This window comes from Bos grunniens, chromosome X (genome assembly GCF_055505025.1).
Source record: "Bos grunniens cultivar Pamir isolate PY7600 chromosome X, Bosgru_T2T1.0, whole genome shotgun sequence".
Classification (NCBI taxonomy): Eukaryota; Metazoa; Chordata; class Mammalia; order Artiodactyla; family Bovidae; genus Bos; species Bos grunniens.
This window is the reverse complement of record NC_141194.1, coordinates 92,579,853-92,607,379: the sequence shown is the minus strand read 5'-3', so window position 1 is coordinate 92,607,379 and position 27,527 is coordinate 92,579,853. Positions and strand designations below refer to the sequence as shown.

Here is a 27,527-nt window from a genome sequence, read left to right as displayed (position 1 = left end):
ACTGTGCCTCAGAAACAAAGACACAAATCCAATGATACAGATATAGAAATGATATAGAATTACATAGAAAATGATTGTAAAATTATTATGGATAAATCATAAGGATAAAATATTATGACTAAATGGTGTTTATCTTGGAAGCGTAAGGATGGTTATACATTTGCCAATAAATCAATGTAATTCACCATATCAACAGACTAAATAAAGAATATTAGAGGTCCTCTCAACTGATGCAGAAAAGCATTTGACATAATTCCACAGACATTCATGATAAAAAAATGTTGGCATACCACTAATTAAAGGGCTCTCAATGGCACCCCACTCCAGTACTCTTGCCTAGAAAATCCCATGGACGGAGGAGCCTGGTAGGCTGCAGTCCATGGGGTCGCTAAGAGTCAAGACACGACTGAGTGACTTCACTTTCCCTTTTCACTTTCATGCACTGGAGAAGGAAATGGCAACCCACTCCAGTGTTCTTGCCTGGAGAATCCCAGGGACAGGGGAGCCTGGTGGGCTGCCATCTATGGGGTTGCACAGAGTTGGACACGACTGAAGCGACTTAGCAGCAGCAGCAGCACTCAACTTGATCAAGGGCATCTACAAAAAAGCCTGAAGTTAAAATCCTACTTAATAGTGAAATATGGAATGATTTTCCCCTAAAATTAGGAACAAGGATTTCTGCTTTCAACACTTCTATTCTACATTATATTAGAGATTCTAAAATAAATAGCAACTGAAAAATAAAGGCATGCAGAATGAAAAGGAAGAAATAAAGCCGCTTTTAATTGCAGACAACATGATCATCTATGTAGAAAATTCCAATGAATTTAACAAAAGAAAACAAAAGCTACTAAACCTAATACCTGTTTATCAATATCATCAGTTATAAGGCCAACATTATTTATTTCTATAGAATAAAAATTAGAAGTTGAAATTTAACAAAGTACCATTTGTAATATCAAACCCAAGGAAATACTAAGTTAGAATAAATCTAACAAATATGTGCATGATTTGCACACTCAAGACTTTAAAAATGGTGAGAGAAATTAAGAAGAGATGAATAAATGGAGAAAGATATCAAGTTCATTGACTAAAAGATGAACTATTTCTAGGCTGTAACTTCTCCCCAAACATATCTATAGAAATCATTGCAATTTCAATCAAAATCCCAGCAGGCTTTATGTAGAAATTGAGAAGGTATCTCTAGAATGTATATGGAAAAGCAAAGGAAATAGGAGAACAACCAGAGTAATTTTGAAAAGAAAACACAAAGTTGGAAGACTTACACTACCTGATTTAAAGACTACAGTAAACAAAACAGTGTATTGAATATTATTGGCACAGGATAAACATACAGATAAATAAAATAGAAACAGACCAGCAAATATGGTCTATGGCAATGGTAATTAAATGGAGAAGTGATGGCCTTTTCAACAAATAATGCTGGAAAAATTAGACATTATATGCAAGAATGTTCACCCTGAACCCTTAGATAAGACCATACACAAAAATTAGCTCAAAATGACAGACTGACTTTAAGGTAAAAGCAAAAACTATGAAACTCATGGAAGAAAACAAAGCAGGAAATCTTTGTAGACCTTCATTTAGACAAAAGATTTATCAGACCACAAAAAACATGGACCATAAAATTTTGATAAATTTGACTTGAAAAGTTCTCTGCTCTTCAAAAAATAAAATGAAAATCCAAAGTGGGAGAATATACTTGCAGAACAAGTATCAGATTAAAAAAAAAAAAACTTGTATATAGAATATATAAATAACTCTTACAATTCAATAAGATTAATGGCTCAATTTAAATAGATCCTCATCAAAGAAGATATATAAATACCAAATGAACACATTAAAAGATGCTCAACACTATTAGCAATTAAGGATATGCAAATAAATCTACAATGAGATACCACTAACATCTTTATAAAATAGCTAATATTATAAAGAGAAAATACCTGACAGTATCAACTGCTGGCAATGATGCAGAGCTACTGGAACTTATACAATGCTGGTGGAAATACAAAATATCACAGCTACTTCAGAAAACAGTTTGGCAGTTTCTAATATATTTAGACATACATTTATCAAAACCAGCTAAGAGAAATGAAACTTATGTACAAAGATCTGTTCTGGAATGTATGTTGCTGTTGTTTATTAGCTAAGTTGTGTCTGATTCTTTTGGGATCCCATGGACTGTAGCCCACCAGGCTTCCCGGTCAATGGAGTTTTCCAGGCAAGAATACTGGAGTGGGTTGCCATGCCCTCCTCCAGGGGATCTTCCTGACCCAGGGATCAAACCCATGTATCCTGCATTGCAGGCGGATTCCTTATTGCTGATCCACTGGGGAAGGCCTCTGGAATGTATACAACAACTTTAACCATAAGCAGCAAAAACTATAAATCTACTGGTGAGTGAATATATAAGTTGTAAAATAACAGAATACCTGTAAGCTAATATAAGAAATAAACCTCTGATACATATACCAACATGAGTAAATTATCAGAAACATTATGGTAAGTGAAAGAAATAGATGCAAAAGGGTAGAAACTGTATAATTCCATTTATATGATATTCTGGAAAATGAAAACTATAGGGACAGAAATCGGACAAGTGGTTGCTAGGAACTGGGGTAGAGAGAGTATTGACTACAGTGAGGCAGTAATGGAACTATTCTATAGCCTGACTGTACTGCTTATTACATGACTGTATATGTTTGTCAAAACTCATTGAATTACATACCAAAAAGACTGAATTTAACTCTGTGTAAACCATTCCTTAATAAATCTGAGTCTTAAAAAGGTGTCCAATCAGAATATAACCTATATAACCAGTTGATGTTTTACAGTGAGCATAATGGGAATATATATAGGAATTTTGTTTGTACTTTGGTCAATGATTACCTAAAGAGGTTGCGAGTACCGCAGGTAAGTGTAAAAATATCCTCTGTAGTGTATAAAGAACATATTAAATATTCTATTTGTTTAACCTCTTTAAGTAATTTTTTTGTTATGCTTAGCCTAGCATCTTTATTTTTTTAATTTTTATACTGAAATATGGCTGCGCGGGTGCAGGAGGGCGTAGAGGAGCTATTCCACGTTCAAGGTCAGAAGGGGCGGCGGTGAAGACGTAGCCCCCGTCCAAGGTAAGGAGCAGCAGCTGCGCTTTGCTGGAGCAGCCATGAAGAGATACCCCACATCCAAGGTAAGAGAAGCCCAAGTAAGATGGTAGGTGTTGCAAGAGGGCATCAGAGGGCAGACACACTGAAACCATACTCACAGGAAACTAGTCAGTCTAATCACACTAGGACCACAGCCTTGTCTAACTCAATGAAACTAAGCCATGCCCATGGGGCAACCCAAGACGGGCGGGTCATGGTGGAGAGGTCTGACAGAATGTGGTCCACTGGAGAAGGGAATGGCAAACCACTTCAGTATTCTTGCCTTGAGAACCCCATGAGCAGTATGAAAAGGCAAAATGATAGGATACGGAAAAAGGAACTCCCCAGGTCAGTAGGTGCCCAAAATGCTACGGGAGATCAGTGGAGAAATAACTCCAGAAAGAAGGAAGGGATGGAGCCAAAGCAAAAACAATACCCAGTTGTGGATGTGACTGGTGATAGAAGCAAGGCCCGATGCTGTAAAGAGCAATATTGCATAAGAATCTGGATGTTAGGTGCATGAATAAAGGCCAATTGAAAGTGGTCAAACAAGAGATGGCAAGAGTGAACATCGACATTCTAGGAATCAGTGAACTAAAATGGACTGGATTGGGTGAATTTAACTCAGATGACCATTATATCTACTACTGCGAGCAGGAAACCCTCAGAAGAAATGGAGTAGCCATCACGGTCAACAAAAGAGTTCGAAATGCAGTACTTGGATGCAATCTCAAAAACGACAGAATGATCTCTGTTTGTTTCCAAGGCAAACCATTCAATATCACAGTAATCCAAGTCTATGCCCCAACCAGTAATGCTGAAGAAGCTGAAGTTGAATGGTTCTATGAAGACCTACAAGACCTTTTAGAACTAACACCCAAAAAAGATGTCCTTTTCATTATAGGGGACTGGAATGCAAAAGTAGGAAGTCAAGAAACACCTGGAGTAACAGGAAAATTTGGCCTTGGAATATGGAATGAAGCAGAGCAAAGACTAATAGAGTTTTGCCAAGAAAATGCACTGGTCATAACAAACACCCTCTTCCAACAACACAAGAGAAGACTCTACACATGGACATCACCAGATGGTCAACACCGAAATCAGACTGATTATAGTCTTTGCAGCCAAAGATGGAGAAGCTCTACACAGTCAAAAAAAAAAACAAGACCAGAAGCTGACTGTGGGTCAGATCATGAACTCCTTAGTGCCAAATTCAGACTTAAATTGAAGAAAGTAGGGAAAACCACTAGACCATTCAGGTATGACCTAAATCAAATCCCTTATGATTATACAGTGGAAGTGAGAAATAGATTTAAGGGCCTAGATCTGATAGATAGAGGGCCTGATGAACTATGGACTGAGGTTCGTGACATTGTACAGGAGACAGGGATCAAGACCATCCCCATGGAAAAGAAATGCAAAAAAGCAAAATGGCTGTCTGGGGAAGCCTTACAAATAGCTGTGAAAAGAAGAGAAGCGAAAAGCAAAGGAGAAAAAGAAAGATATAAGCATCTGAATGCAGAGTTCCAAAGAATAGCAAAGGGAGATAAGAAAGCCTTCCTCAGTGATCAATGCAAAGAAATAGAGGAAAACAACAGAATGGGAAAGAATAGAGATCTTTTCAAAAAAATTAGAGATACCAAGGGAATATTTCATGCAAAGATGGGCTTGATAAAGGACAGAAATGGTATGGACCTAACAAAAGCAGAAGATATCAAGAAGAGGTGGCAAGAATACACAGAAGAACTGTACAAAAAAGATCTTCACGACCCAGATAATCACAACGGTGTGATCGCTCACCTAGAGCCAGACATCCTGGAATGTGAAGTCAAGTGGGCCTTAGAAAGCATCACTACAAACAAAGCTAGTGGAGGTGATGGAATTCCAGCTGAGCTATTTCAAATCCTGAAAGATGATGCTGTGAAAGTGCTGCACTCAATATGCCAGGAAATTTGGAAAACTCAGCAGTGGCCACAGGACTGGAAAAGATCAGTTTTCATTCCAATCCCAAAGAAAGGCAATGCCAATGAATGCTCAAACTACCACACAATTGCACTCATCTCACATGCTAGTAAAGTAATGCTCAAAAGTCTCCAAGCCAGGCTTCAGCAATACGTGAACCGTGAACTTCCACATGTTCAAGCTGTTTTTAGAAAAGGCAGAGAAACCAGAGACCAAATTGCCAACATCCGCTGGATTATCAAAAAAGCAAGAGAGTTCCAGAAAAATATCTATTTCTGCTTTATTGACTATGCCAAAGCCTTTGACTGTGTGGATCACAAGAAACTGTGGAAAATTCTGAAAGAGATGGGAATACCAGACCACCTGATCTGCCTCTTGAGAAGTTTGTATGCAGGTCAGGAAGCAACAGTTAGAACTGGCCATGGAACAACAGACTGGTTCCAAATAGGAAAAGGAGTTCGTCAAGGCTATATATTGTCACCCTGCTTATTTAACTTATATGCAGAGTACATCATGAGAAACGCTGGACTGGAAGAAACACAAGCTGGAATCAAGATTGCAGGGAGAAATATCAATAAGCTCAGATATGCAGATGACACCACCCTTATGGCAGAAAGTGAAAAGAAACAAAAAAACCCTCTTGATGAATGTGAAAGAGGAGAGCGAAAAAGTTGGCTTAAAACTCAACATTCAGAAAACGAAGATTATGGCATCTGGTCCCATCACTTCATGGCAAATAGATGGGGAAACACTGGAAACAGTGTCAGATTTTATTTTTCTGGGCTCCAAAATCACTGCAGATGGTGACTGCAGCCATGAAATTAAAAGACGCTTACTCCTTGGAAGGAAAGTTATGACCAACCTAGATAGCATATTCAAAAGCAGAGACATTACTTTGCCAACAAAGGTTCATCTAGTCAAGGCTATGGTTTTTCCTGTGGTCATGTACGGATGTGAGAGTTGGACTGCGAAGAAAGCTGAGTGCTGAAGAATTGATGCTTTTGAACTGTGGTGTTGGAGAAGACTCTTGTGAGTCTCTTGGACTGCAAGGCGATCCAACCAGTCCATTCTGAAGATTAGCCCTGGGATTTCTTTGGAAGGAATGATGCTAAAGCTGAAACTCCAGTACTTTGGCCACCTCATGCGAAGAGTTGACTCATTGGAAAAGACTCTGATGCTGGGAGGGATTGGGGCAGGAGGAGAAGGGGATGACAGAGGATGAGATGGCTGGATGGCATCACTGACTCAATGGACGTGAGTCTGGGTGAACTCCGGGAGTTGGTGATGGACAGGGAGGCCTGGCGTGCTGCGATTCATGGGGTCGCATAGAGTCGGACAAGACTGAGCAACTGAACTGAACTGAACTGAATAGCTTATTTACCCCCTGGAGGAGGAAATGGTGACCGAATCCAGTAGTCTTGCCTGGAAAATCCCATGAAAAAAGGAGCCTGGAGGGTTACAGTTCATGGGGTTACAAAGAGTCGGACATGACTGAGCACACATAGTTGATTTACAATGTTGTGTTAGTTTCAGGGGTATAGCAAAGTGATTCAGTTATACATATAATATATGCATTCTTTTTCAGATTCTCTTCCCATATAGGTTACTACAGAATACTGAGTAGAGATCTGTGTTCTATACAGCAGGTCTTTTGTTGATTATCTATTAATATATACAGTAGTGTGTATATGTAAATTCCAAACTCCTAAGGTACCCCTTCCCCACCTTTGCCCTTTGTGTACCATATGTTTGTATTCAAAGTCTGTGAGTCTGTTTCTGATTTGTAGATATGTTCACTTGTATCATTTTAAAAGATGCTACATATAAGTGATATCATATGATATTTGTCTAAATTACTTCATTTAGTACAATAATCTTTAGGTTCATCCATGTTGCTGCAAATGACATTACTGCATTCTTTTCAATGGCTGAGTAGTAATCCATTGTATACAGGGACTGCATCTTCTTTATTTATCCCTCTGTCAATGGACATTTAGGTTGCTTCCATGTATTAACTAATTTTTATTAACTTCTATTTTTGAATTTGCTTTAAAAATGTTGGTGGGTACCTGACTTTTGATGCAGTTCTGTAACTCTTTGCACAAATTCAAATCTCCACTAAGTATCTGTTTCATTGAAGTTAGTTAACACAAGACAAATGTCAAGAATCTGGAGGACATCAGTACTCTACAGCTTGTGAAATTTATCCTTATTGGCAGAGCTTTAACTCCACTGACATTCTGGCATGCCATTCAAGCATATGAGCAGAAGGAAAGGAAGGAGCAGAAGCCAAAGTGCTATAATCTGGAGACAGAGGTCTGGTTAAGAATACATCCCCAGTGACAAAGTGGAAGCCAAATAACATATGAAAGACAGAATGGTTATAGAATAAACAAACATCAATATTTTTTAGCTTATAAGGTCCATGTAAAAGAGTAGAAATTGTACATTTGGAATACTACCAAATACCATGAGGGGGCCATGAGTACAGGTAAAGCAAGACATTTTCGATTCTAAATGGATATTCCAAATATTGAATGACTGCTAAGGCACAGGCACAAAGAGTTGAAACTGCCTGTAAACAAAGTTAAGTTCTTATTATTAATGTTCACTGGCAGAAAGTGAAGAAGAAGTAAACAGCCTCTTGATGAAAGTGAAAGAGGAGAGTGAAAAAGTTGGCTTAAAGCTCAACATTCAGAAAACTAAGATCATGGCATCCGGTCCCATCACTTCATGGCAAAAAAATGGGGAAACAGTGTAAACAGTGGCTGACTTTATTTTTCTGGGCTCCAAAATCACTGCAGATGGTGACTGCAGCCATGAAATTAAAAGACGCTTACTCCTTGGAAGGAAAGTTATGACCAACCTATACTGCATATTAAAAAGCAGAGACATTACTTTGCCAACAAAGGTCCATCTAGTCAAGGCTATGGTTTTTCCTGTGGTCATGTATGGATGTGAGAGTTGGACTACAAAGAAAGCTGAGCGCCGAAGAATTGATGCTTTTGAACTGCGGTGTTGGAGAACACTCTTGAGTGTCCCTTGGACAGCAATGAGATCCAACCAGTCCATCCTAAAGGAGATCAGTCCTGGGTGTTCATTGGAAGGACTGATGTTGAAGCTGAAACTCCAATACTTTGGCCACCTGATGTGAAGAGCTGACTCATTTGAAAAGACCCTGATGCTGGGAGGGATTGGGGGCAGGAGGAGAAGGGGATGACAGAGGATGAGATGGCTGGATGGCATCACCAATTCGATGGACATGGGTTTGGGTGGACTCCGGGAGTTGGTGATGGACAGGGAGGCCTGGCATGCTGCAGTTTACAGGGTTGCAAAGAGTCGGATACACTGAGCGACTGAACTGAACTGAACTGGTCAAATGCCAGTCCACCTAAAGGGGAAAGACATCAGAAGAAAACTCACTAAGGGTAAGAAAAAGGCAAGCCAGACAGAAAATCACTGCCAAGGCCAAAGGGACATGTTAATTTCTGGTCAAATGTATGTAAACATGATAAGGAAAAAAGAAAAAAAATGACCAACCAGTGACCTAGAGATCACAAGAATATAAACTTGTCACGTTTGGAGAATTTTGTATCTCCTGAGTAATGCAAAAGCTTAACACAGTGCCCATGGATGATGCTACTAGGAATTCAAAAATTAGGATGATGGGATGGAAAACATTAAAAGAAATAAAATGAAAGAAAGGTAGATGAGGACCCCACAATGTAATAATCACAGCACACAGCAAATAAACTTTTATTACTCTCTCAGTATTTAAGCAGATAAACTAGGCTGCAGTGCTCTTCACAGGATTATCAAGCAAAGAGAAAGAACTTCATTGGATTTGCCTTGGTGGATTTAAAGATAAAGGGAATTCCCTTCGTACTGTGATCCCCCATCATCCTCTGAGAATCCATAGTAAAACAGAGATCCAGGCTGGACCAAATTTATTCCTGTCAGCACTCTGAATAAAGGTACTTATCAGTTCTTTACTGAAGAGATATGAGAGACTGTTAAAGATATACTCTCTAAACTTCAGAGTTTCTCAGACAAGTGTTATGGCAAGGTTGTTATGTGTTAGAAGTTCTCAGACAGATATTCAGGCATGGGTTTGGGACTGAGCTCTAACTTTAATAGCTCACCAAAGAAATCACTGGTACTACCATATATCAAAATAGATTACAAGGTTAAAATAATTGGTAAAAGATCAGTTAACAGTCTAAGTGCATAGCAAGAAGTAGATTTGAACATAAGGACGAAGGGAAAAAGATGTTCAAAATGAGCACTAATGATCTGAATGTGCATGTGATTGATTGGTACATCTAGATATAAACTGGAAAACAACCAGTGAACTCTGAGTCATCTAGAAAAATCTTTAGGTCATTGGTCTGTGTACCTGGTTAACCACAAAAACAGTAATTTAAGAGGCATCTATTGCTTAGGTCTGGGGCTTCCCAGGTGGCTCAGTGCTAAACTCACCAGGCAATGCAGGAGATGCAGATATGGGTTAGATCCCTGGGTGGGGAAGATCCCCTGGAGAAGGAAATGGCAGCCTGCTCCAATATTCTTGCCTGGAAAATTCCATGGACAGAGGAGCCTGGTGGGATACAGTCCATATGTCACAAAGAGTTGGACACGACTGAGTGCCTGAGCACACAAAGGCACACACATTGCCTTAGGGCTACTAACTAGTTTCCTCCTTCTGTGCTTATACATATTCTCCTGAAAACTTGCAAGGAAGCTTAAACAAACATTCTGAATGAGCGATATTCACTTAAAGAAAAAGGAAAGAGAATAAGCAAAGGGGTTTCCCCTGTCAAAGGAGAAGGAAGGTGGAAAATAAAAACAGAGCAGACAAAAAGATGAATAAATACTGGGCACCAAACAAACATACTGTGGTTGGGGAAAATATTTAACAATATAAGAAAAGAGAAATAGCTCTATAATGCCCCTGTATTTAGGCATATTATAGCTATTAAATATAAAGAATGAATGAGTGTGTGATGACAAGAGCTTCAGGAAGGGGAGTGTTGAACAATGAAATGCATCAGGGACACCATTGCTTTTATGGGGTGTTTTGAAATTTTGGGACCTCTTGAGGTTTATTCTAAGGTAATCTTTTAATTTTTTAAAGATATCATACTGCCCTATCTACCCAAGGCAGCCAGACACAGATCCTGAGGTTTGTGTCTCTTGCATGCAGATAAGAGCACAATGATCTCATTAAGAGGATGAGCTTAGGAATCAGATATTTGGAATGACTGTCATGGCTATTTACTGGATAGGGTGGTTTTCAAGAATTTATTGAGAGTCAGACAGTTGGCTGAAACCTGAAAGTCTTCCGTAAGTAGACATCATCATACTCATTTGCAAAACTTCTTTTAAAAAAAAAAAAACAAAAAAACGAAGATATCTACTTTAACTTCAAAGCACAGAAATATTCTACCTGGTAGAATAGCTCTCCTCAGATGGCCAGCACTGGCCTTGGGGGACACAAGGGTGGTATGACCTGGACTGGGGCTGTGTCATTTGTATAATTTCTTTACAGGAGTTTAATACTTCTAATTCTTTACTGAACATAATTTGTGATTTTTCATTTAAAACATGGTCACTGAACAGAATCAAAACAAATTGCACTCCATATTCTCAATTTAACCATGTTTTAACAAGAGATGTGCAGAGCCTTACCCAATGTCACATGGATCGTGCAGAGTTGCCCCTGTGATCCTGTTGTTTTTATTCTCACTCTAGCTGCTTGTCTGCAGCAGGGCCTTCTCCTTGTTCAGCACTTCTGTGGTCACGCTGCCCTTCTGGAGCTCAACTGATGTCACAGATTCCTGAAGATTCCCCAGGTCAAGCTAAGCTGTCCAAAAGGAGACAGGGAAGCGAACTAATTAAATGGAAAAGGTGTAAAGAAGCTTCCCTACCAAAACTTTTAGCAGGCATGCTCTTCTGAAGCACAAGAATGATATAAAATCTCAACTGTGATGTAGAGGCCTTGTTTATTTTCCTTCTTGTTCTTGGTATTTGAAATGTTCTCTGTGACACAGTTATGTTATTAGGTTGATACTAAAATCATCTTCTTCATGAAAAGTATGCTTTGGGGGCAGGAAAGAAGGAAAGTAACAATTGCATTATTCCTTTTTATAGGCCAAATCTGTGTAGCTCTCTCTCTGGTTTTTTTTTTTTTTTGGCTTTGTTTGAGTTCTCACATCAGTCCTCATGTGGGGCTTTGTCTTCCGGACACGTACAATTTTTTTAGTGAAACTAAAACCACATTCTACAAGCTGTCTTGTAGTCTGCTAATATAAAATAGGTTTCACAGCTTTGTTTGCTCACTTCAAAAAAATAGTTGCCTGGAGAAAATCTGGAAAATCCTAGAAGCGCCATCTTGTGAGCAGTACCAGAGTTGCATCCTGTTACTACTAGATCCTTAGAGCAAAAGGGTGGGAACTTACATCCTGGCAAGCCAGCAGTTTTCTCAGGCTTCTAGGATATACCATACTAAAATTTAGAGTTTCGTTATGCATCACAAAAAATGGAATGCTAATGCCTTTAGTTGCAATGGTCTGACAAAAATATGCATGCTTACTGAAAAGTGAAAAGATATGATTTGTAAAAGAAAGTATAATTCTGTAAGAATAATCAATATTATTGTTTTCCGAATTACCTTTCAATATCTTTTATATATATATGTACATACACACACACATATATATATATAAACGTGTGTGTGAATACATATTACTTTAAAACCAGCTTTTTACTGTGCTCAAGCACAGTTTGAAAAATTTTCCTTATAAATATTTCCAATGTGATTTTGTTTGAATCACTTCAAATGTAATTTCCCCCTAATTTATAACATTTTACCTGAAACTCTTTCTCTGATATTGTTAAAAAAATTTTTAATAGAGAGAGTAAGAACTGTACTGTCTCTCAAACTATACAAATAATCCCATTTAGTGAAAGTACCCTTCTATTTTTCCTGATGTTACACATATTGTATTAACACAGTCCTCTATCTTTAAATGACATAATGTGGTGTTTGCCATTCTGCAATTTTCATTTTCACCTAATACTACTTTTCAGACATCTTTTCAAATCACTACATGCTCATATTTCTGTTTGTCAGCTATATAACATTCAATTGTAATTGTATGGATGTACCATGTCACACATTTTTAAAATGGCTAGTAGAAACAATCCAAATCCTCTTCCTGATTCACTATTAAACTTTAAAGATACAGAAAAATGGTTATTGCTGACCATGATCATACCTGTTGTCTGAAAGAATGAGTTGCAAGGAGGACACAGACAGGGCTGTAGTCAACACAGCAACCAGGCTACGCACTTGATCAGGTCCAGGAAAATTTCAACTATCGGCAAAAGATGGGGGGATTAGTTATGGCTGCATGTCTGTGTGTTTATGAAAGATTATGTGTCTAAAACCAAACGGTACAAATTTGTTTCAGTATCATTTTGCTCTACTTTTTTTTTAATCATTTATCAATGATAAAAATGATCATGGAATAAAGCAATTCTAAAAATGCTGAAACTGGTTAAAAATATATTTTGAAATCCCCAGTAATCTGAATACTCCGGAGATGCTGACTATTAACATGTAAATCTAGTTACCAATAACACGTTTTTTTAAAACAAAGTGTTGATCACTCAACAGCATATCTGAATCCCTTCCATGTTCCTTGTACATTTATATTTTACATGTCAAGCACTTTTTATGGTTACATTTTTCTTATCAGTTATTTTTTGAAGAATAATAAACACTTCAATAAAACCTGTACCAAAGATAGAAACATGGAATGCCATGTAAAAAATTAACATGAACAGCATGCCTCACTGAAGTCTTAATTTAGATGCGGTAATCTGATCACCCATTCCCACACTGTGGACTTCAAAAAATATCGGAGAAACTGAATTTTCAGGGGATTGATTCTGTCACAGTAACGGGAATTTCCCCCAAAATATATTATATTCCCACCTCTCCCAGGCAACAGCCTCTATTTTCTTCCACCGTAACACTAAAGCCCAAAGAAATCCCAGAAAAAAAACTAGCTTTAAGACAGCCATTACCTTGAAGCTTCTTGTCAGCTGCAGCCTCGTGAAATGCAGCCCCTCCCCCAAGAGTGGCCAGGCACAGCTCAAATCCAAGCTTCTCAGAGGATGCTCCGCCCCGTCCCTGTGATGGGGAAAGGAGGGGGCCTTTCCTCAATTAGAGGGAGGAGAATTGCCAAGTTAACTGAAATTCACTTAAAGGAGAAAAACGTTCATTTCTAAAGGACTTGAAAGAGAAATGGCAACTTGTGTCTCTTTCATTTCCATTCAAACCACAAGGGTAGGTGACTTCCTAAAGGGAAACAGCAAATCCCTTTATCATATAGTAAAGACCCAGCTGAAAATATCTCTTACATATTTTCTTGCCCTTTCTGTTAACATTTTTACAAAAGATTTTAAGACTCAACTGGTCATGGTCCACTAAAAAGACCTGCTAAGTCCTTGCTTGTGATTATAGTGAATGAATACACTGTTTTGTGGAGAATTAAAACTGTACAGTGTTAATTCTTCTGGCCCTGGGACATGATACGTTTCTCTGTTACTCAGTTTCTCTCATTCATCCTTCAGAAAGTTTCAGCTTTTTTCAAGTCAAGTCACTTTTTAAACATAAACATCTACCAAAATCCTTAATGAAGAGAGATATGAGAAATATATCTCTGAATATACTAAAACTGAAGAAAAAAACCCAACTATTTATGGTTTAAAAACACTATAAAGCAAGTTGAAAACACAAGAATAAATTTGACAAACTGGTTCTGATTCAAAAAATAGCCCTAAAGTAGCTCTTATATATTAATAAGGAAAAGAGTGAAGTTAAAAAAATGAGCAAGAGACATAAACAGACAATTCACAACGTTCTGAGGGAAAAATTCTTACCCACTCCCAATATTAACTTCCCTGTGAGCAAGCTCATACAGTGCAACTACAGTGACCTCTGTCCTTCCCATATAGTTGCAAACCTCCAGGCTGTTTGGTAAAATTGTTTAAATTTGCTGTTTTAAAGTCCACTTGACTCAATAATCAATACCCTGCAGCTTACTTTCACCTTGTACAAAAGCTGATGTTTAGGCTTCCATCTGCAACTTCATTTGTTTTGTATCAGTTTGTTCAATTTATTCAGCAGAGAAAAGGGATATGCTGTTCAATGGGGCTCCTCAAAATTCAAATATCCAAAATAAAAATTAAAACTAAACAATCCATAAAGATATTCACCTTCCTTAATAAAGAAATGCAAATGTAAACAGCAATGAAATTTCAATTTTACTTATAATGAAGTGGGGAAAAAATGATTCAATGGAGAGTTGAAAAGAGTAAGAAAATGAGTACTCTTGCTCATGTGCAAGGTCACAAAGCTGGGAAGAGGGCAAAACAAAATTAAAGCAAAAGCCTTAGAGACTTTCCTAGTGGTCAGTGATTAAGATGTCACCTTTCAATTCAGGGGATACAGGTTTGAAGGCTTCCCTAGTGGCTCAGACGGTAAAGAATCCACAGTGCAGGAGACCTGGGTCTATCCCTGGGTTGGGAAGATCCCCTGGAGAAGGAAATGGCAACCCACTCCAGTATTCTTGCCTGGGAAATCCCATGGACAGAGGAATCTGGCAGGCTACAGTCCATGAAGTCACAAAGAGTCGGACACGACTGAGTGACTAAGCACAGGCACAGGTTTGAGCCCTGGTTGGGTAGCTAAGATACCGCATCTCTCGTGGCCAAAAAGCAAAAACATAAAACAGGAGTACCATCACAAATTCAATAGAGACTTTTAAAAAGATGGTTAAGATGGTAAATTTAAAAAACAAAATAAAACACCCAAAACCCAGTTTTACCCGAGTTCCAAACAGAAAGATATGTTCTCTTGATCAGTACTCGTGGCTTTCTGCACTTGGAATCCTGTCTCTTGAGGATTCTGGAGTAGAACAAAGGATTATGTCATTCACTTTCTGATTGTAGGGGAATTAATGACTGCAACCCCCAGTGAGTGTTAATTAATCTATGTCCTTGGTGAACATGCTGGTGAACCACAACAATTTTCAATAATTGCCACACTTATCTATGAACCCCCATCTTTCACATACATCCACATTTTCACACAAATTAAAAAATATATTTCTGCACTATGCTCTTACACTGACCATATCTGCATTATAGTTTCACTCAACCATAGACTAGTTACGACATATTTCTTCTGTGTCACAGGGACCTAGCAGTATGACAATTGATAATCGTTGGTTATGGAGAGAAATGTTCATTTCATCCAATCCTCATTTAAATTGGCAACTCCTTGTTCTTGTGCTTTTGTTGTTTGCAATTCAATATCCTCTTTATTGAGCATTTTTGTTCACAAAATATTCAAGAAATTAAGAGTTAAGTTTAATTTTTATTGCCTTTAACCTAGGGGTGTCATTTCCCAGGAAGGGACAAAACCTACATACTGCCAAATGGATCATTCTCTGAGGGTTAGTTCTCTTAAGATAATGTTTTGCTAATTCACAAACTATTTATATATATATATATATATATATATATATATATATATATATATATAAAGTGTAGGTAAAGTTGGTGAAGCCCTCACAACACCATCCATCATCACAATGAACAAGTAAACACGACCCCTGTCTCTTGGCACCTCTGACTAATTCAGGTTAGACAAACAGAGCTGCAGTATGACACAGCTCTTCCTGTGATTAACAGAGAGGAAGAAAACTGTGCATCAGGGGATCTAAAGAGAGAAGCCATCATTCTTTCACAGACATATAATAGGAGGGTCAGACTAGATCAAAATTATTCCATTAAGCAATCTAAGTAAAGGACATCAAGGGTTCTTTAGGGAGGAGATATGGATTTCTCTCAGCAGAACCCAATGTTTACCCTTTAAGTTTGTCACAGAGGCATTATGACAAGGAAGCAGGCAGACAGTTGTGGGTTTGAGATAGTAATAGCCAAGTGGAGAGAACATTTTCAAATGTTGATAACTATGCTAACTTGTCATGTCTCCATACTAGATCCCAGTTAAGAAACATGCATAACTCAAAAGCATCTCTGACAATAACCTAGGTTTTCTAAATATGAAACCACATTTAAAGGTACAATAATTAAAAAAAAAAAAAGAATTCAGTAGCTAAGTGTGTAGTGAGAGCTAGATCAGACAGGAAGGATACGGAAACGGGTAAAAGAAATCCTAATTTAACCACAGAGAAACTGAATTTGCAAACATACTGTTAGTGTACCAGGATATAGACAGGAACTCAATCAATAGATATGCAGTGTCCTGGAAAATTCCTCAGGACACTGATCCAGTTCTAGCTGCCTAGTTTTGTAGAAAAGCAGTTTTTGAAGGGCCCTTAACTCTACTGCAGTAGGGCTAGTAAATGGATCTCACTGCTGTAGCCTCTTCTTATCCTCTGAAACCCACAAAGTAGCCGGAATAAAGTGTTTTCAATGGGCGCCAACTGGATTAGATTAAAATATGGCAAAAAAAAAAAAAAAGGATCAGATAAGAAGTTTACCCTGCTAAGCAGAAAGAACATGGACAATGATGATGGAGACAAGATACAAATCAGAAGAATAATATCAGAGAGAGATTAGAGACTTGGACATCTTTTGGAGGGGAGGGGAAGAAAAACAAGAAAATTATGATAACACAAACCCAATATCACATCTTTATTATTTCTGTTGTACTGTGAGAAAAGAATGCACGTGGGAAGGGCTTTGGAAGAGGCAGGTCATTATTTATGTTCCTGGATAATTTGGGCCTTTTAAATCCCACAGGGTTATCACAACGGAATTCTGGGCTTTAATGTTTCCAAAGCTGCTAGTGCTGCCTTGCCTGTCCAAAGCAATCAAAGATCTCATGGACACAGACAATGAGGTTCGGCATCAATAGCCTTATTCAAGAGAGTGTACAGAAGTCTATTTGAGGAAGGCTGTGAGACTTTAAGCAGGTCTTAAGAAATACTTGTAACTACGCTATCTAGTGCTTCCCTGGTGGCTCAGTGGTAAAGAATCTGTCTGCCAGTGCAGGAGACTTGGGTTCAATCCCTGGGTCAGGAAAAGCCCTTGGAGAAAAAAATAGCAACCCACTCCAGTGTTCTTACCTGGAAAATCCCATGGACAGAGGAGCCTGGTGGGCTACAGTCTACAGGGTCACAAAGAGTCAGACACAACTTAGTAACTAAACAACAACATGCTGTCTAGTATGTGGTGACAACAACTGAGCAAAGCTGTCAAGGATTGTAGAGTCAGGTCCCTGGCTGAAACCTCTGGTAGACACCTGAATAGCCTCTTCAATTATTTCTTCATAGTGGTTAAACACATGAGATATTCTCCCCAAAACTAGAAGCAATGGCTTTTAATTACAAAACATTAGGGCTGCAGAACAGGGGCAAAAGAATTGTATCTCGAATTATCAACCTAATTTTAGTATGAAATGTGTCTTTTAATTTAAAATGTTATGGCTACAGAGCAGGAAACAAAATAAACTATACCTCTTATACCCCAAGTTCTCAACATGTTTTTTATGTGAAATATTTCATGAGATGGGAAGAACCTTACCCAATATCACATGGATAGTGCAGGGTATGCCCCTGTGATCCGGTTGTTTTTATTCTCACTCCACCTGCTTGTTCAGCAGAGCCTTCTCCCTGTTTGGCCGTTTTGTGGTCGTGCTGCCCTTCTGAGGCTCAACTGGTGTCATACACAGATTCCGCAGGCCATGTGCATCTCAGACATTAACCTAAGCTGTCCAAAAAGACAGGGAAGCAAACCAATTAAATGGAAAAGCTGTAAAGAAGTTTCCCTACCAAAACTTTAGCAGGCATGCTCTTCTGAAACACAGGAATGAGATAAAAATCTCGACTGTGATGTAGAGGCCTTGTTTATTTTCCTTCTTGTTCTTGGTATTTGAGATGTTCTCTGTGACACAGTTATGTTATTAAGTTGATACTAAAATCATCTCCCTCATGAAAAGTATGCTTTGGGGACAAGAAAAAAGGGAAATAACAATTGCCTTGTGAATCTCTATAGGCCCAATCTGTGTAACTACCTTTTTTTTTTTTTTTTTTTAATGCTTTCTGTTTGAATTCTCGTATCAGTCTTGGTGTGTTTTTATTTTATACATGTACAATTTTTCAACGAACTGCAATCACATTCTACATATTGTCTCATAACAGAAAATACATCTCATTGCTTTGTCTGTCCACTTCATAAATATGGTTGCCTGAAAGAAAATTTAGGACACCTGGCAAGTGCCATCTTGTGACTAGAACCAGAACTACTGCAGATACTCAGGTCTTTGGTCAGGAAGGGTAGAAACTATACCGACCAGACTGTAGCCTTCTCAGGCTTCTAAATGGGTTTTTTTTGTTTTGTTTTGTTTTGTTTTTTTTGCTTCTAGACTTGTTCATTCTCAACTTCAGAGTTGTGTAGGTGTCATATAAAAGTGGGATTATATTTCCTCATTTTAATGTTTGTTGTTATATCCTTCATGCATATTGCGTATCTTCCTTCATCTTTTGATTTTTCAAGAAAGAAAGCAAATTCTCACAATAATGGTCAAAATATAATGGCTTGCTCTATATATTTTCCTTAAACATATTAATAAATGTGCATGTTTTTGGAAACCAGACCTTTATCCTTCCTAAGAACATATTTTAACATCTTCTCACATCAATAAATATTTTCTACATCATCTTTTGAGCTTCCCTTATAGGTCAGTTGGGAAAGAATATGTCTGCAATGCAGGAGACCTGGGTTCGATTCCTGGATCAGGAAGATCCCCTGGAGAAGGAAATGGCTACCTACTCCAGTATTCTTGCCTGGAGAATCTCATGGACAGAGGAGCCTGATGGCCTACAGTCCATGGGGTCGCAAGAGTCGGACATGACTTAGTGACTAAACCACCACCACCACCACATCATCTTTTTGTTAATAACTTTTACAAGATAATCCTACATTTCTCAAATTTTATCTCATTTTCTCATAATGAATCTGATTCAAGCTTACTATTTTCAGAATAAGATTTTTTAAATGGAGAAATGTAATATATAAAAAGTTGAAATGTTCTGTTTCCAATTATACTTATATATCTCCAATTAATAAAGTACACGCATATTTCCAAAATTTTCTTGCATAAAATGTACCTATATTATTACAGGCCATTCTGCAACATGCTTATTTTTAGAATATACCTTCTATATATTTTCTTATTTTTTGCACTTAGGTCACTACATTAGCTTATTCTTTTTACAGCTGCATAGTATTCAAAATTATGGTGAACTATCCTACATGACTATTCCATAATATGCTTTGAACATTTTTTGAATTCTTTCTCAAAAGTACATAAAAATACAAATAAATATCTTCTGCTTGAACCAAAGTCTGGACATAGTCTAAATATTTGAACTGCAAGCAAAGCACAAGCAACCAGATAACCAGCTTTCTCAGATCCACAGAAAAATCCACCTTTAGTTAAAGACAATGGAGTGTGTTTGAATATTTACATGTCTGTAACAAAATGGATTTTTCTCTTTCAGCTCCATCCCGTGCTTCCAAAAACAAAACAAAACAAAACAAAACAAAACTAAAGGTACATAAAAGTCTAAAGAAGAAAATACACATCATTCTTACTCCAACCCCTGAATTGGTTTACTCCTTATATTTGAGCAAAATCCCCTTGATTTTTCCCTCATCATATGTGTTTGTCTGTGTACATATGTATTTCAAATAATGTTTTCATATATATATATATATATATACACACATACACATATATGTCCTTTTCTCATTCTAAATACTAGAATACACTACTTTAAATTATATTTCTCCAGTAACAAATTGGAACACCTTTCCATGTTTCCATATTTACTCATTTTTTTGGCAGGTAGCTTTTCCCCCCATGTTTTTAAATTCTCATCTCAATTTTTTTATGCTGACATAGCTACTCATGCTAAGTGAAATCTGGGCAGAGTAGTGGAAATTTTCCTCTTTTTTCCTTAGACATCATTACTAGATATATTGTTGTGTTTTATATCAGTATAAGCCTATTATTCTTCAGCTCATGAGCTTACAGATATTTTTCATATTACAGTATAAATTGGAATATATCATTCTTTTGATAGCTAGGTAGAGACACAGACAATGATCATCTTTTACACATCCATAAAAAAAGTTATCCTTTTAAGACACTGAGTATTCCCTGACAATAAACTAAACTTCTGTCTTCAGTATTTAAATTCGCAGTTATACACTATTTCAGATTATTACTATACAAACTCCACCAAAACAGCAAAATTTGTTGGAAATACAATCAACAACCAAAGTAATATAAAAACCCAGCACTCCCAACTAATAACTTCATTTCTCATTTGGCATTATCACAACATAATCTCTTTTTTTTAAATAAGGAAGATTAATTTTTCAAGTTTTGTTTCATGATTTATCTCTGTTACTACCGCTTTTTGACTGAAACATAAAATGCCCTACTCGAATGTCAGCTTTTGCAACCTCCCGAAGTATTTTTTCCGCAGGTGTAATCTGATCACCTCCCCCACTCTTAAAGTGTGGAGTTTTAAAATATCTCGAAGGAATACAAAATTCAGTCAGAATTCCCTCAAAGAAACTACGACTCTCACAAAACAATGCTCCTTTTCCACGACTCCAAAGCAGCAGTCCCTTCTTTTCTCACCTTTACTGCCAAGTCTCCAGAAATCTCCGAAAATAACTATCTTTTCACGACAGCCATTACCTCCAAGCTTCTCTTTCTCTCTTCTGCGAGGCCTCCGAAGTCTGTATGTAATGCAGCTCCTCCCCCAAGACTGGCCAGGGCTGGCTCACTCTTCTAAGCTTCTAGAGGATGCTCCGCCCCTTGCCTGTGATGGGGAAAGCAGGAGGTCCTTCCCTCATTTAGAGGGAGGAGAATCTCCAAGTTGAACCGAAATACAATTAAAGGAAAGAAGTGTTCATTTTAAAGAACTTTAAAGTGTATTGGAAACATATGCCTGTTCAGTTTTCTTTCAAAACCCTAGGGTCTGTGTTTTCCTGAAAAAAGGAGAAAGAAAAAGAAATAGCAAATCTCTTTTTCATATAATAAAGATACAGTTAAATATTCCTTATATATTTTTTTCAGGCTTTCTCTTGTACTTTATCTCTGGTAAATTTAAGACCTGATAGTCAAGCTTCACTAAAATCATGCTAAGTGTCTTGACTGGGATTGTAGTGGATTAATAACTTTATTTTAGATAGAATTAATTTTTTACAATTTTGAACCTGAACCTGGACCACATTATAGTATGTCTCTTCTTTCATTCACGTCTACTAATACTTCCTTACTTCAGCCATTTCTGAAGAAAAATCCCCAAACAAAATCTGACTATACTGAAATTGAAAAAAAAAAATCAATAGTAAAATCACAATAAGCCACAGTCAAATATCAACCACAAACAGAGATGCTTTTAATGTATATGACTGGATAAACAAAAATATCCTTAAACTAGCTGTTATATTTCAATAAGAAAGAAATGATCAACATAGTAGAATCAGGCAAAGAACACTAGCAGACAATGCACGATGTTCTTTCGTACTTCTGATATTTGTGTGCCCAGTCTTGTCTGACTCTTTTTGACCCCATGGACTGGAGCCTGCCAGACACCTCTGTCCATGGACTTTTCCAGACAAGAGTACTGGAATGGATTACCATTTCCTACTCCAGGGGATCTTCCTGACCCAGGGATCAAACCCACGTCTCCAGCTTTGGCAGGTGGTTTCTTTGCCACTGTGCCACCTGGGAAGGTCCTATTACTTCCCTATTAAGAAGTTCAAGCAGTGAAACTCCTAGGTTCTCTCTGCTTCTTCTAGACTAGAAAGGCCTCTAGGTGATGAATAAGTTGATAAATTTGTGATTCTATTACTCATTTATTCTCATAATGAGAGTGTATACATGCTAAGTCGCTTCAGTTATGTCTGATTCTTTGCGACGCCGTGGTACGGTAGCTTGCCAGGCTCATTTGTCCATGGGATCTCCAGGCAACTGGAATGGTTGCCATGCCCTCCTTCAGGGGATCTTCCCAACCCAGGGATCAAATCTGTGTTTCTTACGTCTCTTACATTGGCAGATGGGTTCTTTACCACTAGCAGCTTCTTTAGCACTAGCAGTCACTTGGAAAAACCCCAAAATGAGCAATATCTTGCAATTTATTTTCCCTTCTTAATAAAGCTGACATTTTGTTTTCATTTACTAATCCATTTGTTTTATTTTTATTTGTTCATTTTCAAGATTTGACAATTTTCTAGACTTTTGTGAACCCACAAAATAACCTCAGAATGTGTAATACTGCAGAAATACATAGAAATACATGACTCTATACATGGACATCACCAGATGGTCAACACCAAAATCAGATTGATTATATTCTTTGCAGCCAAAGATAGAGAAGCTCTATACAGTCAGCAAAAACAAGACCAGGAGCTGACTATGGCTCAGATCATGAATTCCTTATTGCCAAATTCAGACTTAAATTGAAGAAAGGAGGGAAAACCACTAGACAATTCAGGTATGACCTAAATCAAATCCCTTATGATTATACAGTGGAAGTGAGAAACAGATTTAAGGGCCTAGATCTGATAGATAGAGTGCCTGATGAACTATGGAATGAGGTTCATGACATGGTACAGGAGACAGGAATCAAGACCATCCCCATGGAAAAGAAATGCAAAAAAGCAAAATGGCTGTCTGGGGAGGCCTTACAAATAGCTGTGAAAAGAAGAGAAGTGAAAAGCAAAGGAGAAAAGGAAAGATATAAGCACCTGAATGCAGAATTCCAAAGAATAGCAAGGAGAGATAAGAAAGCCTTCTTCAGCAATCAATGCAAAGAAATAGAGGAAAACAGCAGAATGGGAAAGACTAGAGATCTCTTCAAGAAAGTTAGAGATACCAGGGGAACATTTCATGCAAAGATGGGCTCGATAAAGGACAGAAATGGTATGGACGTAACAGAAGCAGAAGATATTAAGAAGAGGTGGCAAGAATACACAGAAGAACTGTACAAAAAAGATCTTCACGACCCAGATAATCACGATGGTGTGAGCACTCACCTAGAGCCAGACATCCTGGAATGTGAAGTCAAGTGGGCCTTAGAAAGCATCACTACGAACAAAGCTAATGGAGGTGATGGAATTCCAGCTGAGCTATTTCATATCCTGAAAGATGACGCTGTGAAAGTGCTCCACTCAATATGCCAGCAAATTTGGAAAACTCAGCAGTGGCCACAGGACTGGAAAAGGTCAGTTTTCATTCCAATCCCAAAGAAAGGCAATGCCAAAGAATGCTCAAACTACTGCACAATTGCACCCATCTCACACGATAGGAAAATAATGCTCAAAATTCTCCAAGCCAGGCTTCAGCAGTATGTGAACTGTGAACTTCCTGATGTTCAAGCTGGTTTTAGAAAAGGCAGAGGAACAAGAGATCAAATTGCCAACATCCGCTGGATCATGAAAAAGCAAGAGAGTTCCAGAAAACATCTATTTCTGCTTTATTGACTATGCCAAAGCCTTTGACTGTGTGGATCACAAGAAACTGTGGAAAATTCTGAAAGAGATGGGAATACCAGACCACCTGATCTGCCTCTTGAAAAATTTGTATGCAGATCAGGAAGCAACAGTTAGAACTGGACATGGAACAACAGACTGGTTCCAAATAGGAAAAGGAGTACGTCAAGGCTGTATATTGTCACCTTGCTTATTTAACTTATATGCAGAGTACATCATGAGAAACGCTGGACTGGAAGAAACACAAGCTGGAACTGAGATTGCCAGGAGAAATATCAATAAGCTCAGATATGCAGATGACACCACCCTTATGGCAGAAAGTGAAGAGGAACTAAGAAGCCTCTTGATGAAAGTGAAAGTGGAGAGTGAAAAAGTTGGCTCAACATTCAGAAAATGAAGATCATGGCATCTGGTCCCATCACTTCCTGGGAAATAGATGGGGAAACAGTGGAAACAGTGTCAGACTTTATTTTGGGGGGCTCCAAAATCACTGCAGATGGTGACTGCAGCCATGAAATTAGAAGACGCTTACTCCTTGGAAGGAAAATTATGACCAACCTAGATAGCATATTGAAAAGCAGAGACATTACTTTGCCAACAAAGGTTCGTCTAGTCAAGGCTATGGTTTTTCCTGTGGTCATGTATGGATGTGAGAGTTGGACTGTGAAGAAGGCTGAGTGCCGAAGAATTGATGCTTTTGAACTGTGGTGTTGGAGAAGACTCTTGAGAGTCCCTTGGACTGCCAGGAGATCCAACCAGTCCATTCTGAAGGAGATCAGCCCTGGGATTTCTTTGGAAGGAATGATGCTAAAGCTGAAACTCCAGTACTTTGGCCACCTCATGCGAAGAGTTGACTCATTGGAAAAGACTCTGATGCTGTGAGGGATTGGGGGCAGGAGGAGAAGGGGATGACAGAGGATGAGATGGCTGGATGGCATCACTGACTCGATGGACGTGAGTCTGGGTGAACTCCGGGAATTGGTGATGGACAGGGAGGCCTGGCGTGCTGTGATTCATGGGATCGCAAAGAGGTGGACACGACCGAGTGACGGAACTGAACTGAACTGTGCAAGCAAGAAAATTTTGTTTAGGTTTAACAGAAAAGAGATTAAGCATGGCCAGCTCTTCCTGAGGCTCTTATAGCATACAAAGCATTTTGATCTCTCCCAGATTGAAGTCTATGTATTTGGGTTCTCAGTGTCAAATATGATTTCTAACAGCACATTCTCTCAAGTGCTCTGATACAGTTTCAAAAACCAAGGCTTCTCAATACTGCCACTCTATCAAAGCAGCTTTCTTTTCATGAGAATTTCTGCAAAATTGTGGGATCAGTTCTGCTCTTTATCAAGGACATAATACTAAGAAACATTGTTCATTGTAACATAACAATATCGAGAACAGAAAATGGATAAACTTTGTTCTTTAAAATTGTAAGACCTTGAGAAACTTTGATATCTAGAATGAAAAGATTTTATTTGAGGGTTGCTCTTTTATTGATGTTATTTTAATTTTATTTGATATTAAAATCGTTTTAAAATAAATTAGTGGAATATAGAAAAAAGATATATCAAAATATAAAATATCAAATATTTCAGTTGTTGGTAAGGGATGAAGAACAACTTGAAGGTACATACACTACTGGAATGTAAATTGGAATCAATGTTTTGGGAAGTGTTTGATATTATCTCCTAAAGTTGTACGTTGTAAAGGTTAACAGAGAACATTTCAGGCTTTCAAACGGCAGAGTTACATGTCTAAACTGGTAGTAGAGAAATGATCCCCACAGAAAGTTATGCATATTCCAGAGCACATATAAGACTATCCAGTGGGATATATGAAGTATATAATTGAAATTAATTTATTTTCATTTTTGTTTCAAAAACTTTATTTATAAGTATTTTTAAATATTCTTAAAAATTATTGAACTATGGGAGGTATCAACAAGTCTTTTACAGTAGTGATGGCAAAAAAAAAAAATATGTGGAGATCTCTGCTTTGTAGTCTCATAGCCCAAGTAGTGCTCCCATTTGTCTTCTCTCTGATTTGCATATTTTTGGATTATAATCTCATAAAAAGACTACTCTGAACTTCCTAGATTGCCTATACACTGGTTTCACTGCTCAGAAAAGCTACTGAGCTTTAATTTACTTTCATTAAATATTTAAGATAATAATGAGAAAACTGCTGACTGCAAGCATGTAGATCTCAGACAGGTTGAAAGCAGAAGGTTGGTGACACTTTAAATTTAACTTTGCCAACAAATCTGAGAATTGTGCACAAGCTGATCAAGCGCCCTGTAGCCCCTTCCTTAACACTGCCTTTAAAACTCCTTTCCTGAAAGCCATTGAGGAGTTCAGGTCTTTTGAATATGAGATGCCCGTACTCCTTGCATTTGTTGTTGTTGTTCAGTCACTAAGTTGTGTCTTACTCTTTGCCACTCCATGGACTGCAGCACACCAGTCTTCCCTGTCCTTCACTATCTCCCAGAGTTTGCTCAAATTCATGTCCATTGAGTTGGTGATGCCATCCAGCCATCTCATGCTCTGTTGTTCCCTTATCCTCCTGCCCTCAATCTTTCCCAGACCCTAAGGTCTTTTCCAGTGAGTCAGCTCTTCACATCAGATGGCCAAAGAATTGGAGTTTCAGCTTCAGCGTCAGTCCTTCCAATGAATATTTAGGGTTGATTTCCTTTAGGATTGACTGGTTTGATCTCCTCACTGTCCAAGGGACTCTCAAGAGAGAATATCAAGCATTTTCATCTGGTGGGGGTCTGCTTCCTGTAAAAACAATTTAGGAATGTGTGTCAGACCTTTATCTATATCTTTCAGGGAACAGAGAGTTTGGTGATTCTGCTTTGTGGTGGATTTACAATCTACATTGTTACCAGTTTCTCTGCTCAACAGCTACTCTTGGTTTTTACATCTTCACATTTTCTAATCATTAACTTTTGAGCTGGCCTTTCAAGACTCTGGGGAGGCCTGGGAGACTAAAGCCAATCTTTTGTTTCAGAAGACAGGGACACTGGGGTTTGTATATGGTTTCAATACCTTCTTTACTTTGATACTCCTTAATCTTTTTTTAAAAAATAATTTTTATTGATTGATTTATTTTTGGCTCTGCTGTGTCTTCACTGCTGCTCAGGCTTTTCTCTAGTTGTGGCAAACAGGAGCTACTCTCTTGTTGCAGTGCATGGGCTTCTCATTGTGGTGACTTTTCCCATTGCAGAGCATGGACTCTAGGGCATATGGGCTCAGTAGTCGCGCTCCCAGGCTCTAGTTGCTGCTGCTAAATCACTTCAGTCGTGTCTGATTCTGTGCGACCCCACAGACAGCAGCCCACCAGGCTCCCCCGTCCCTGGGATTCTCCAGGGAAGAACACTGGAGTGGGTTGCCATTTCCTTCTCCAATGCATGAAAGTGAAAAATGAAAGTGAAGCCATTCAGTCGTGTCTGACTCTTCGCGACCCCATGGACTGCAGCCTACCGGGCTCCTCCATCCATGGGATTTTCCAGGCAAGAGTACTGGAGTGGGTTGCCATTGTCTTCTCTGCCCAGGCTCTAGAGCACAGGTTTAATAGTTGTGGCACCTGGGTTTAGCTGATCCTCATCATGTGAGATCCTCCCAGATCAGGAATTGAATCCATGTCCCCTGCATTGGTAGGCAGATTGAGGAAGACCACTAAACCACCAAGGAAGCCCCCATACTCTTCATTCTTGAGGGGAACAGGCACAGGAGAAGAAAGGGAATAAAGTTGTGAATAGAGAGGTTAATCACAAACTTA

At 38.3% G+C, this 27,527-nt stretch overlaps 1 protein-coding gene across 50 annotated transcripts in view; it reads right to left on the bottom strand.

The window, feature by feature from the left end:
* Positions 1-21,077, bottom strand: part of PWWP3B (PWWP domain containing 3B) — a 65,670-nt gene extending 44,593 nt beyond the window's left edge. For 4 of the 50 annotated variants that reach the window (XR_015158421.1, XR_015158426.1, XM_086386546.1 and 1 more), the window contains exons 1-6: positions 20,887-21,018; positions 17,757-17,942; positions 15,029-15,108; positions 13,224-13,352; positions 12,410-12,508; positions 10,821-10,995 (exon numbers count right to left, since the gene is read on the bottom strand). The gene's annotated coding sequence lies outside the window, so the exon portion shown is untranslated. Of the gene's footprint in view, positions 1-9,611; positions 9,730-10,820; positions 10,996-12,409; positions 12,509-13,223; positions 13,358-15,028; positions 15,109-17,756; positions 17,943-20,886 lie in introns of all 50 variants that reach the window. The other 46 variants (XR_015158420.1, XM_086386545.1, XM_086386556.1 and 43 more) reach the window with 29 other exon arrangements.
* Positions 21,078-27,527: the final 6,450 nt, after the last annotated feature.